This window comes from Myiozetetes cayanensis, unplaced genomic scaffold (assembly GCF_022539395.1).
Source record: "Myiozetetes cayanensis isolate MyiCay16 unplaced genomic scaffold, myiCay2020 scf3, whole genome shotgun sequence".
Taxonomy (NCBI): domain Eukaryota; kingdom Metazoa; phylum Chordata; class Aves; order Passeriformes; family Tyrannidae; genus Myiozetetes; species Myiozetetes cayanensis.
In genome coordinates, this window is record NW_026087521.1 from 46330557 (window position 1) to 46343145 (window position 12589).

The following is a 12589-nucleotide window of genomic DNA, read 5'->3' on the forward strand; positions in this document are numbered from 1 at the left end:
TAACTCAATGAAGACTCTTGGGCAGGTGTATATACTTTACCTTGTACGGTACAAAGTAAAGTAACTCCTTGGTCCTGGCCATTCACTATGGACTTTTGTAAAATATGATGTACTTACAGATGTATACCTGTTTGTATATATATATTTAATGTAATTGAAAGGTTATTTTCACTTGACAAAAAAGAGAATTCAGCAAAAAATAAAGGGCATATTACTGCTGTCTAGCTTTCACGTGGCTGGAGAGGGGTCAGTGCTCTGTCAGCACAGAAAGCCAAATGCAGTCCTCCAAAACTGTGTTAAATAAATGATCAACCCCCTAAATTAATGGTAAATGTTAAAGAAAGCCTTGCCTTAAAAAGAAGTTTTCTTACCAGAACTACTAGATTTAAATAATTTTAGAGTTAAATTTTTGGAGTAGAATCTACAGAGAGTGAACTTCACTCTGAGTGAAGTCTGAGGCCTAAAAAAAGACACTAATCTTTTAGGAATATAAAATTTGAAAAAGAAACCTGTGGTATCTGAATTGCATTATATCAACTCTACTTTGCTTGATGAGATTATGAACAGCATGAGGAGAACCTTGGCTGCATCTCCATTATATTTTTGTAGGACAGCCAAGCAGTTTACTCACCCATATGTTTTGGGTCCCAAAATCAGTTCTAATAACAAGAAACAAATGTACCAAAATCAAGATTCAGTTTTGTTAAATAATTATTTATAGTGACTACGACTTGGAGAGGATTCAATAATACACTGAATAGAGATGCTTTTTGACTTTTGATTGAAATTTTACTCTTGAAAAATAAGTAAAAGGTTTAAAGGTCAAAGTGTAATGCCCAAATCATTAAGGTCTGCATTTCAGAGAATTCTTTTAAAACAAGTACTGATTGGAAAGATATTTTCACTTTCCACCTTAGAAAGACAGAACTATTCATGTGATAGCAACTGTTGATTATGCAAATGTTCAGGTTTGCATTCTCCTTGTGATCAACCAACATTGAATTTTTTGTTGAAATTGTGAGAGAAAAAAATTGGTTATAAATTTCTTCTGTATCTGTGTATATTTTTTGAGATCCTTTAATTAAGACTTTAATAACAAGGAAGGAATTTCTCTTTTTTTCTTCCCACTAAACATACATAAAATGTTATCTCTTTCTGCTGCAGTGCATACAGTGTTTTAATTGCATTTCATTGTTCCTGAACCTAATTTGTTGGAAGTTAAATTTAACGATATTAGAGCTGGAAGCTGAATCAGTGTTCAGATGAAAGAATTTGGCAAGATGGGCTATTATGCATAGTAGACCCACAAGTCCTTTTTATTTTCCTTTTGTCTTTAAGAAGGTCTAATTTATTTTAAGAATGAGTTGGTATTCAAGACATAAACATTACACCTAATAGGTGTATTGCAGCCTTTTTTGAAAGTGCTGTAATTCTTCCATATAACAAAAAATTCCAATTACACACATCACAGAGTGCTTTTAACATGAAGAAAATGGTTACTACATGTTTAACTGAAAGAGAATCCTCGAATCACTTAGTTTGGAAAAGACCTTTAAGACCATCCATATTTGGACATATTCCAAAGAATGAAGAACAAAAAAAAAGCAAAAGAGCCCAAACAAACAAATAAGCTTACCAACCTTTTCCAGTAGCTAGTCCATTCATAAAGGAGAAGAGTTGGAGTACTTGGAAGTAGTAAAACTGGTAGCTGCCACCTAACTTTGCTTATTGGAGTTAATCTTGGTAATGATACTCATATCCATCTCTCAAGTCTTTCCTCCGTATCTGTAAAATAGTTATCTAATTCTGTGTGAGCTATGTATAAGAACAACATGTCCTGCTGCAGGTTGAAGGGACACTGGAGCTCATTTAAAACCAGGATTGTGTCTGGGACACGCTCTGTAGTCAGCTTTTTGCTGTTTTTTGTTGTTGTTCATTGTTTGTTGTTTGGTTTTATTTTATTGTTGTTGTTGTTGACTGGGACTTTTTCCTCTTAGGAAGGGTGATACAGCTAGGCATGTCTGTTGATCAGAACAAAATTGAAGAGTAGATGGGCAACATCTAGACATGGTAAAACAAGTATGATCCAGAATCCAGCCCTCCCTCAAGTCCTAAGGGGATTTTGATTGTTGATCAGGACGGACAAATGGCATTTCACTTTGCTATCAGATGTGTGGGGAGGAGGGGCTTTTATCAGAAATGAAGCCAACTAATGAAAGACGTACATGGAATACCTGTCTTGTAGCTCTCCAGGGTATGTGCTTCCAATAGAAAAATGAATTACTGTGTGGAATCATGTTTTTTTAGTTGGCTAAAATCACATGCTGAATGGGTTTCAGTAATCTAGTGTTCACAAAACAAATAAAGACCCAAAATTTTGTGTTGTAACAATTTCTGTCATTGTTACAACATAGAATTTTGGGGTCTTTATTTTCAAATTTCTTATATATAAAAGTTGCAGTCTCCTGGCCACACCCATAAAGACAAAACTAAAGAAATCCTACTGGTTTCTGGGGTGAAATCATGTTACACCAGTTGTCATTCCACTTGGGTCACAACCCTATAGATTTAAAGGCTGGAAAGGACAGCATTGGATTTCTGCACCTAACCAAACAGCTTGTGGTTGAACTGTGAGAATATTGTTTAAAATTAAATCCTAATTAGAAGAAGCTGAAAACTTCTTGCCTTTCTGAGAAATCTATTTCACTGGTTAACTAACCTTATTGTTACAGTGCAAGTTAGCAGTCATTTGAATTTTGTGCAGTTTTACTGTCAGCATGGCAAATAATCAAATGGGAAGCAAACAGTATCATAAAGAGTATTATAAAAAGGGAGAGTGTTGTCACCTCTGTGTGGGGGCTAGACAGGATCAGCTTTTCCCACATGTTTGTTGGCTCAAATAGAGTGAGAAGGATGTCATATGGAACATCTTAAAGATCTATACTTTCTACATCTGGGATGATGAATCAGGGTTTAAGTTACTTGTCTGTTAACATGTGCTGCTCTTGAGGAGATGAGGGGAAAAAAAGAACAGGAACAAAGGGAGTGAGGGTCTTGCAAAGATGGAATGATGTGGCATTATGTTACTGTGTTGCAAATGGCATCGAAATACATTGATGGAAGAATACTTTTGGAAAATTGAGTCTCTGACATTAAATGATTGTGTCTTGAAAATTCCCTTTTTTTCATGATGAATAAGAACAGTGTTCATCTCTGAGCTTAGATCAGGAGGATGACAGAACTTAATTTCTCTGTCACTCCTCCTGTTGGAAAAAACCAGAAATAAAAATCATAATGTTGACATGTTGCCACAGAAACTGGAGGGTTCCTCTGTAGTTACACATCTGTGTTCTTACAAAACTAAATTCCTACTTCAGTTTCCGCATAATCCTGAAGCTAACAGTGGGAGTCTGATTAAAAAAAAATAAGGAGTTGTAGAGTCCAAATAAATTGTTGTAAATCTAGTAGTGATTACCTCTCCCCAGCCTCCTTTCTATATATACAGGTGCACATGTTTTCTTTCAAAAGCTTCTTAAATTGTTGAAGAATTGTTACGTTTAAATTGTCCATGTATCTTTTCTGTCTGGAGCAGTCCATTTCAATGGAAAGTATCAGCTTCCATTAGTGGAACAATTCCCAATGCTTTTTGTTCCTCACTGCAGCTAAGCCTTTCAGAGGTGTAAAGTTCTGGAGGAATGAATATATATGCAACTCTTTTGCTGCAATTTCATGTTACTCTCTGATGTACGGGGCTTGAGGGGAGGGAATATGACCAGATGGAAATGGCTTTCTTATCCAAGTGGAAAAGGTTTAGTCAGCTTGCAGACAGGCTCCATAAACATAATACAGTAGAGAAACTCACAGAGCTGTACTTTAATGGCCATTAAAATTGCCTCTGCAATGCATTCAGAGTCAGGATACAGGGAATACATATGCTTGTATTATGAATAGAAGACAAATGTCTTCTGAGCAAAAGAAAAATCTAATGTTAATTAAACTTTTCCACAGTTTGGGGTAGATAATTCTGCTTTTGTGTTGTTAAATGTCTTTTGATTTTAATTGCATGACAAAAAAATTGACTGTAAATGTAATGTTAGCAAATATTCATATTTGATTGCAAGCATCTGTGAATGCTAAGTCAAAGAATTAAATGCTTTTAATTGGGGTGGGTTTGTTTTTTTTTGGTTTTTTATGAGTTTTTCCTTTTGTATGTTGGGGGTTTTTTTCTGCCAAGACAGCCACACTGATAATAAAGCTTGTACTGTCAGTTATGCTGAAGGTCATTCCTATAACCTGTTCAGTGAGATCTGCTCCCCTTTGGGCGAAAAAAAAATCAACAGAGCATATCTAAAAATGTCTAGGAAATCTTATTACAGTTACTGAATTTCAGTTACATATTTCAGATTCATGTGGAATTCAATGAATGCTCTGACCAAATATGAAAAATTGTAGCAAGTTTCCAGTATTATGCACAGGCTTCCTCTCCCTCCCCCCTTTTATGGCTGTCTTAGAGAAACAAGGCACATTCTCCTCAGAGATGGCAAAGGATAAACTGAAATGATTAACATTAAAACATACCTAATAGTGTGATATGTTTTAGAACTGGAAACAAAGGTAGGATATGTCTTATCCATCTGTCTTGACTCCCTGTGCATCTGTCTGTCCCTCTAGAGCAAGTCAATAAAAATGATTAGAGCTGGCATCTCACAAAGGCACACCCTTAAACCATGAAGCAATAATACTGTGAAGGAAATTTTTTTCTGACCTTTTCAAATTACATCCAACTGTCTAGGGAATTTCTCAGTGACTAGAGGTAATAAAGTTCAATCCGTTTTGCTGGTTGGCTTCAAATTCAGCTCCTCAGAAGCCCTAACTTATCTTTTCTTTTTATCTTGGCCTTGGCATCTATTCAGTACAATAATCCATGCATCTAATCTTTTTTTTCTCTCCTCTCTCAGGTTTAGCTGGTGGATCATATTGTGAAATCTGCAGCCATGAAAGGCCCTCCATTTACTGCACCCTTCAAAACGAAATGTTAGCATGGGAGGCTAAGCTGGTATGTTGCCTTTGAGAGGCTCTTGTTGAATTTAATTAGCTTTTAGATTTCATCTCCATCTCGCATCTCAGCTTTCACTATTGTGTGTGATTTAGGCTTCAGTGCTTTCATTATTTGAAACTTTTCCAACTTGACTGTGCCACATTAGAATACCGAGGGGGAAAGTAAAGTTTAAAATTCATTGTCTTAAATTGATTTCTACTTAGTTTTTATGATGTGAGCTCAGAAATAATAGAGACGCGGCCTCCCAGTAAGTTAGTGAATCATTCAAGTGATAAACAGGCATTTCTATATGTCTTGTTTCTCACTGTACTACATAAGTACCTGGAAACAGGTAAAGAACATTTTTAGCAAAATATTTCTCAGATTATTTTGAAAGTCATAAAAACTAGGCTTTGCTACTGACACTTCCCTGAAATATTAAGTCTGTGTTTAGTTATATCTGATGTGCTATTGAATGACCTGTGGAATATTCAAAGTGCATGCATATCTAAAAGCATGTGTAAAACACTTACTTGTAATCATGGAAGAAATACACTGGAAGACATATTCAGCCAATTTACATATAGTTATAACTGAAAGGAGTAGCTGCAAAATGTTTTGGTAAAGATGTGAAGCTGACTTCTTTTTTTCTGAATTAATTTTTTTTTTGATTCTCCCTTCTGAAGTGTAGGGGAACCTGGTCAGATAGATAAAGTACAAAACTGGGAGATTATAGATCTTGTCCTGTATGTAAATGAGCCTCTAGTAGGGCGATGTTTGTCAAGTCACTCAATAATTTTGCTCCATAACCTTGGCTTTTGTGAAGTGCTCAGCAGCTGTCAGTGAGTGCTCAGCAGAGGATGAGCACAGGGTGGAATCTGACAGTTTCGTTGTCTTTAATTCAGCTAAAATGAAAAAGTTAATTTTAATAATTGTGACCATTGATACTAGCAATGTTAATAGTGGGATACTCAGTAATCTGAAGGCCTGTCTTGTGCCTGGAAGAATGGCGTTCTCAACAAAATTATTAAGGATATCTTTGAAATTAATTTAGGAAGAACAGTACCTCACATTGGTAAGCCTTCTTGCATTAAAAGTTATTTCTTTAGTGTCCTTACTATCATATTATGAAAATATTGCTAAATGGACAGATTCAGATAAAATTTAATCAAGCAATAATAAGCATTTCAAAATTCCTTTATTATTTTAGTACAAAGATAACATACCTAAATTGAGTGTACACAGACACTGAGCATGACACTAAAATAAAAAATTAATGTTCATGTGAATGTGTTCATTTACTCTCACATCTTGAATGCTCCACTGATACTGGTAGAGTTATTTCTTAGTAGAACCTACTGTTCTTCAGCCTACATGGATTAGAATATCCTGATTCTCCAGGATTAAGGTTGGTCTCTAGATATGGAGACAAGCAACCCAAAAGTGTTCATAGTTTGCCAAGTGTATTGGAGGACTGAGAAACACCTCATGGAAGTAGCAAGTTTTAACATCTCAAAGCAATAACACTGTTGTTGGCTGCATGTATGTATCTTCTTACAGTAGGTACTTGAAAAATATACAATGAATATCCCCTATAATATTTCAGACAGAAATACATAGGAATGGGATTATTTTGAGTGCAAGTAGGATATCAGGATGATGGCAATGTGAGGGGTTTTTTTCACTAAGCAAGTTCTTCAGGATTCTTTCTAATTCGTAAGATGGGCAGAAGCAGTTCTGCTGGCAGGTCTTTCTACCATAGTGATGGTCTTCAACTCATAAGTATTGAAAATGAATTTTAAGGAGAAAATATTTTTCTTATTTATGTATTTATTTATTTATTTGAATTCCATTCATCACAGTATATGTTACATAAAAAGAACTATGTAGTAATATCTAAATGCTTGCAATCCATTTACTGGGACGTTTGTGTACCAGTAGTTATGAGCTGTGGACAACAGCTGAACTAAATGTGTTGTTGTCCACTTGGAAAGTATTCAAGTATGTTTTACATTGTCAAAACCAAGCATTATGGATCACTGAAGGCTCTGACGTCTCAGAAGTATATTCTAGTTTTTGGTATTACTGAGAAATATCAAATTCTTCTTTGCAAATTAATCCATTCTTTAAAGTAGCTAATTGAAGGAAAAAAAAAAAAAAAGGAGAACACATGTATTTTTCAAATCAAAAATACTATGTTATGTCTTATGGTGGGAAACAACAGAAGATCAGATTTTCTTCTTTAATGTCTTTATAACTTTGTCTTCTATTCCATCATTTCTAATTTTCATAAACTGGGAGTCCAATTATAGGAAAACAAAATGGGTACCAGATATAGGTATATGAAAAATGGTGTTTCAGTTTTGCTTTTTTTTCCTCCGTTCCTTGAAAATTTCTAATTTAACAAATCTTTAGGAGAAGAAAATTCTGTAGACTGAATCAAAGCAACTCCCACCCATGCATCAGTGGGGTTAAAATGGTAGATTGGATTGTACATGTCAAAGGGATTATGTGAATGTTATCGATACACCGTTGTTCTGTGTTATTTATATTTTCATCATTAGTCCATAAAGTCTTAATAATTAGCTCTCTAATTTCCCAGAAATCATGCTAATTTGTTGACCTGGTTGAAGGAAAAAAAAAAAAAAAAGATGACCAATCTGGCATGGTAAGTTAATAATATAGAACAAAGCATAGTCATAATTAGTTGAGAAAAGAACTTTCCATGTTCATTCCAGTTCATAATAAAAAGTCCCTCACCAAAGTGACTTAGAAAATAATGCATTCAGACTGAGCAGAATTACCGCCTAGCAGATTCTATTTATCTGTAGCTTAAAAAGCAGCTGCGTTTTTGTAAAAAGCAATGAATGTGGCAGTCCTACTTAAAGGTAGAAGAAAAAGAACACCCCTTGTTTTGTAATAAGGGGATTTTCAATTTAAAAGAGAGAGCGAGCCTGTTGTGTGAAGTATGGTTATTACATTCACTGTATTCTATCTCACCCACCAGGAGGCTAATAACGAAGGAGTCAGTGAAGGAGACCGATGCCACGAGGGTTATCTCACAGCCCCAGATGCTGGATAAGTTGAAGGAAGCAGAATCGCTTTTGGATGACATTCAGGAAGGCCTTGAATGATTATCTGGTGAAAAAAAGACTGTTCTTTCCAAGGTAAACAGTCCATTTTGTCTGTATGGTGTTGGTGTAAAATATGTTTATATAAATACCTCTAAAGTTCATTTTTTATCATTTTTCAGGTTTTTTTTTTTATCTCTCAATGCAGCAATGATCTCTCAGGAATCCTTTTTGAGACAAAGGATCACTCCACATCCAACCACACCTAAGGAAATGCTTTGAAGGAATTGAGCAGCTCACTTTTAATCACAAGAGAGAAATTACCCACATGGAGTCAGCAGAAAATGAAAAAGTAGAGCTCGTGCTGTGAATAATTCCAGCAAGTGCCAAGGGGCTAGTTGAGAAATGACTTCATGAGGTGAATATCTTTAGCTCTTACTTACGGTTTAGTTACTGTATGATCATTTTCTCTTTTAGGAGCAATGACTATCATAAGTGTATTTCCTAACTAAATAGCTCTCTGAATATTTGTCAAGACTTCAACGTTATTGTTGTTATTTATTGCAATGAATTTAGCATCTGCAAACCTACAGAAATCAATTCTAATAAAAAGCTCTCTGAGTCAGGCTGTCAGTAGAAGTCGGTCTGTGTCTGAAACCATATGTGTGAATATATGTTTGAGTCTACATGTATGTGTTTTTGTGCTTTCATGGTGTAATGTCTGTAGTTCAGGAGGATAACACGTAAAAAATAACCAGAGAAATGTAAGATTTTGAATGTTGCCCCCACCCTCCAGAAAGTGTGTCCCATTGTGTTGGAGGGGTTTAATATCCAATCATTATAACAAAAGGAAAGAGAAATTATGTCACTGATAACATCCTAACCTTTCCCCTTTGGGCCTCTCATCCAAATTCATTGGTTTCAGTATGAAATTAGTTTGGTGACCTTTTTTGTCTGCTTTTTTTAACCTTCCTCCCCCAGTGGCTGGGAATGGGACTTTCCCTTCTTTTTTCGTTTCTGGGCATTTGTCTTCCAAGTGCTTACCTTTCTCCTGGGGTAGGATCACCCTTAGGAATGCCACTTCCCCTTTGTTCGCTGTAGTTGTGGTGCTGATCTTGTCCTCGGCTTTTTCCTGGGTACCCCCTAGGTAAGGGCAGTGGCAGGGAGCTGCACTCAGCTCCAGTGGGAGAGGGAAGGAGAGGCTGGGGGGCTACTACTTTTATATTTGGATAATTTGGCAGAGGCTGTTGGAGAATCCCTGAGCAGTGAAACCCAGAGCAGGTGGCAGGTCGAAGACATTTGCCCCTGTTATGTATCATGTTTCTGATGGCTGGGTGAGCAAAGCTGGACTGCTTAAGTCGGCTTGTGAATCCTGTTTCCCACCTAATGGGGCTGCATGGCAACAATGTGCCAGTCTTGGACTGAGCCCCTTTTAGAATTGTGACTGCACACAGTTTAAAATGGTCCATCTGCAGCATCATTCAAGGTAGGGAAGGAAGAAGAAGAGGGCAGGATTTAGGCAAGCCCAAACACTTCCCGTCCTGTTCTCCATGTCAAGTCACTTGGCTCTTTTTTGGAATAGTTTCCAGCACAAAGTTATCTCTCTAAAAACGGGGGGAAAAAAAGGAAAAAAAAAAAAAAAAAAAGAGTGACAGTGGGTAAATGTCAGTCCTGAGGATCCCAGGGAAAGCCCAGATTCTCAAGCCTGCAATATACTTTTTAGTTTTTACCTTCTTCCACAAAAGAAACAGAGCTGGGGGAGGTGAGCAGCTGTGTTTATTTTAATACATCTATTTTAATCCTCACCTAAAAACAAATTGGAAGGTTTGGGAGTGCATTAATCTGGATTCTATTAGTGTCTCTTTCTCCCTCAAAAGTGCAACCTGAGATTAATTAATATAAACCAGAGTTTCATATGCAGTCTTTAAGTCATTTGCATGTTTTATGCATGATAATTGAATTTATTTATGCACTTCCTTTCATTTAATGATTTCTCACTCTTTTCTATGCTATCAACATTATATTATGCAAGATGTAGGATTTGGTAGGCAAGAAAGGATAGCAGTATATAAATCAAATCTGAGGTAATTTTTAGTTCTAGTGTCAACACTAGATCAGAATTAATATTGGTCCCATGCCAGTGGGGTTGCATGGCTGGGAAAATGTTAAATATTTTTGGTAAAGCATAGACTCTTAGCTTAATGAGACATTTCTGATGCAGCCTAGTTTGCTTGCAAGTGTACAAGCAAAATTATTTTTGAATGGCAGTTAAATTATTGTATTGACTTTTCAATGACCCTAGAGACTTGTGTTTCTACTTGGCCAATTAGTAGTAATAAGAAGATGAATAGTAATTACATTAATAAATAACTGTGTTCAGACCAGGACCTTGGTATTATACTCTGGCTTAGAAAATAAGGGTATATTATAATTTGTCTCATTTGGTCATCAGGAGAAATATGGACTTTGGAGTTACAGTAATTTTATCATAGCCAGGAAGGTAAAAGTCCTAGGGGCGAATGGGTCATATGAGATAGCAGCTCTGTGGTAGTGGCTGTTTCAGTGCCATAAGCATGGAATCTTGCTTTGTTTCTGCAATTAAGCTCAGACGTCTTAAAGATGTCTTTAGTGATGTAGTCTGATTTTTTTATAATGCATGCCAGGAAACCACTATGGAAAACAGTTTTAAAAAGATGCTGGTAGTGGTGCTTTCATAGCATTTATCAATGCCAGTTTCTTTCGTGTCTCTTGTCTTTCTTATGTCTTGAAAGATGTATGTGGAAGTGATATTTTTCTGTGGTGTCCTGTCTTTTATCAGTGAATTAAATGGTTGTGTCTTGTGATCGTTTCTTGATTCTTGTAGGTAGGAACGTGTTTAAAGGCTAAAGTTCTTTTAATTTGTAGTGTAACCATTTTGGTGTCTTTCTTGTCATTGAAATGTAGTTTAAAATGTTCAGTAATGTAGCATGAAATCATTGGTTTAGTTTTGGAATGGTGGTGAAATCATGTGAAGAAAATAAGTATTGCATCTGATCAAGATAAATTCACTCTAGTGTTTTATGGCTTTTTATTCCTATGTGATAGTAATAAAGTCTCATGTAGGGATGGAAGCCATGAAATACATTGTGAAAAATCATCAACTCAGATGGGGCCATCAGGATAGCATGCTGTAGTTGTAGAGTTATTGAGAATGATTGGAAGACGATTTAGTATGTCACCACTTTGACCATGTTTTTGCATTTTGTTTCTTCATCCTTCACCCACGTAGTTTGATGAGAGGAAATCAGTTTGTAACGAGCTGATCCAATTTTACATCAGCGTTCAGTGTTTAAATTGTTCATACATCTTTCATTTTCTGACAAAGATAACACTGTATATGAAACCCTAAGCTGAGAATTTAATATAGCTAATAAACACATGCCAAAATGAAAACAAAGAAGAGTCAATGAATTTCTAAATGCTTGGAAACTAAGAAGGAATCAAAGCAAGTTTTACCTTGTTAGCAACTGGTTCAGCTTCTTTATTTTCATGTTTGAGAGCAAATCTGAGAGATGATTCGGGGATTTAATCCCTGTGCTCTTTTACATGGGCTCCTGTACTTTTCTCCATTTCCCTGCTTGTGTGTCTTTCTGAAAATTCACGTTCTTTTGCCTCTCTGGAACTGAGATAAAGGCTGACAATGTTGGGGTCAGAAAACAATTTCTGACAATGTCTTTACAGTGCTGCTGTTCCATATACTGCCTTACTGCTTTGTCTTCTTTTCTTTTGGATACCAATTTCCTTTGTGAATATTTTGGAGAATGTTATTTATTTTACAATTTTCCTGTTGTATTATTTCTCTGAAGCCTATGTTAATAAAACATTATGGATTCTTTGGTACTTTGACTCCTTTATTATTTCTCTAGGGTGTGAATTTTTTCTCTGCTAAAAGGTACTTTCTCATTATTGTAACTAAGGACATCTTCTGGTCAAAAGCCCCAGTGATAAGTAGGCAGGATATACATTTCCCATTTTATTATAAATTTAAATTTCTTCTTTAGATCAAATAGCACAGAGAGAATTTAACCATGTTTAAATTCACAAATGTTGTGCGGCGATTATTTCAGTCTTACATGGGCTGAAAAAGATGGTAGACATATGTTTGCTCCAATGTTGCCATGTGAAAAGAACTTATAAAAACATAGAAAACATGTTACCTTCGGACTCCTATTAAAAGGAAAAGTATTTTCCTTCTTATATATTAGAAAAATTGTTTTCAAGAGTGTCCAGGGTGTACAACCAAGAGAATAAACTGGGTTTATTTTTCCAATTTTTATTTCACTAAGATAATTTTTATTGTCATGTTTTCAAATCTGCATTGGTGGCTAGTTTACAGAGACCTAAAAAGAAGTCCTTTAAATAGATTTACATGGGCTCCTGCACTCTTTTACATGGGCTCCTGTACTTTTCTCCGTTTCTCCCAGTTTAATGTTGAATTGCA

At 35.8% G+C, this 12589-nt stretch overlaps 1 long non-coding RNA gene across 3 annotated transcripts in view; it reads left to right on the forward strand.

The window, feature by feature from the left end:
- LOC126644291 (uncharacterized) overlaps positions 1-12589 on the forward strand; it is a 96497-nt gene that overhangs the window by 71826 nt on the left and 12082 nt on the right. For 2 of the 3 annotated variants that reach the window (XR_007629904.1, XR_007629905.1), the window contains exons 8-10: positions 4959-5056; positions 8046-8205; positions 8318-8527. This is a non-coding gene — a long non-coding RNA (uncharacterized LOC126644291). Of the gene's footprint in view, positions 1-4958; positions 5057-8045; positions 8206-8291; positions 8528-12589 lie in introns of all 3 variants that reach the window. The other variant, XR_007629906.1, reaches the window with a different exon arrangement.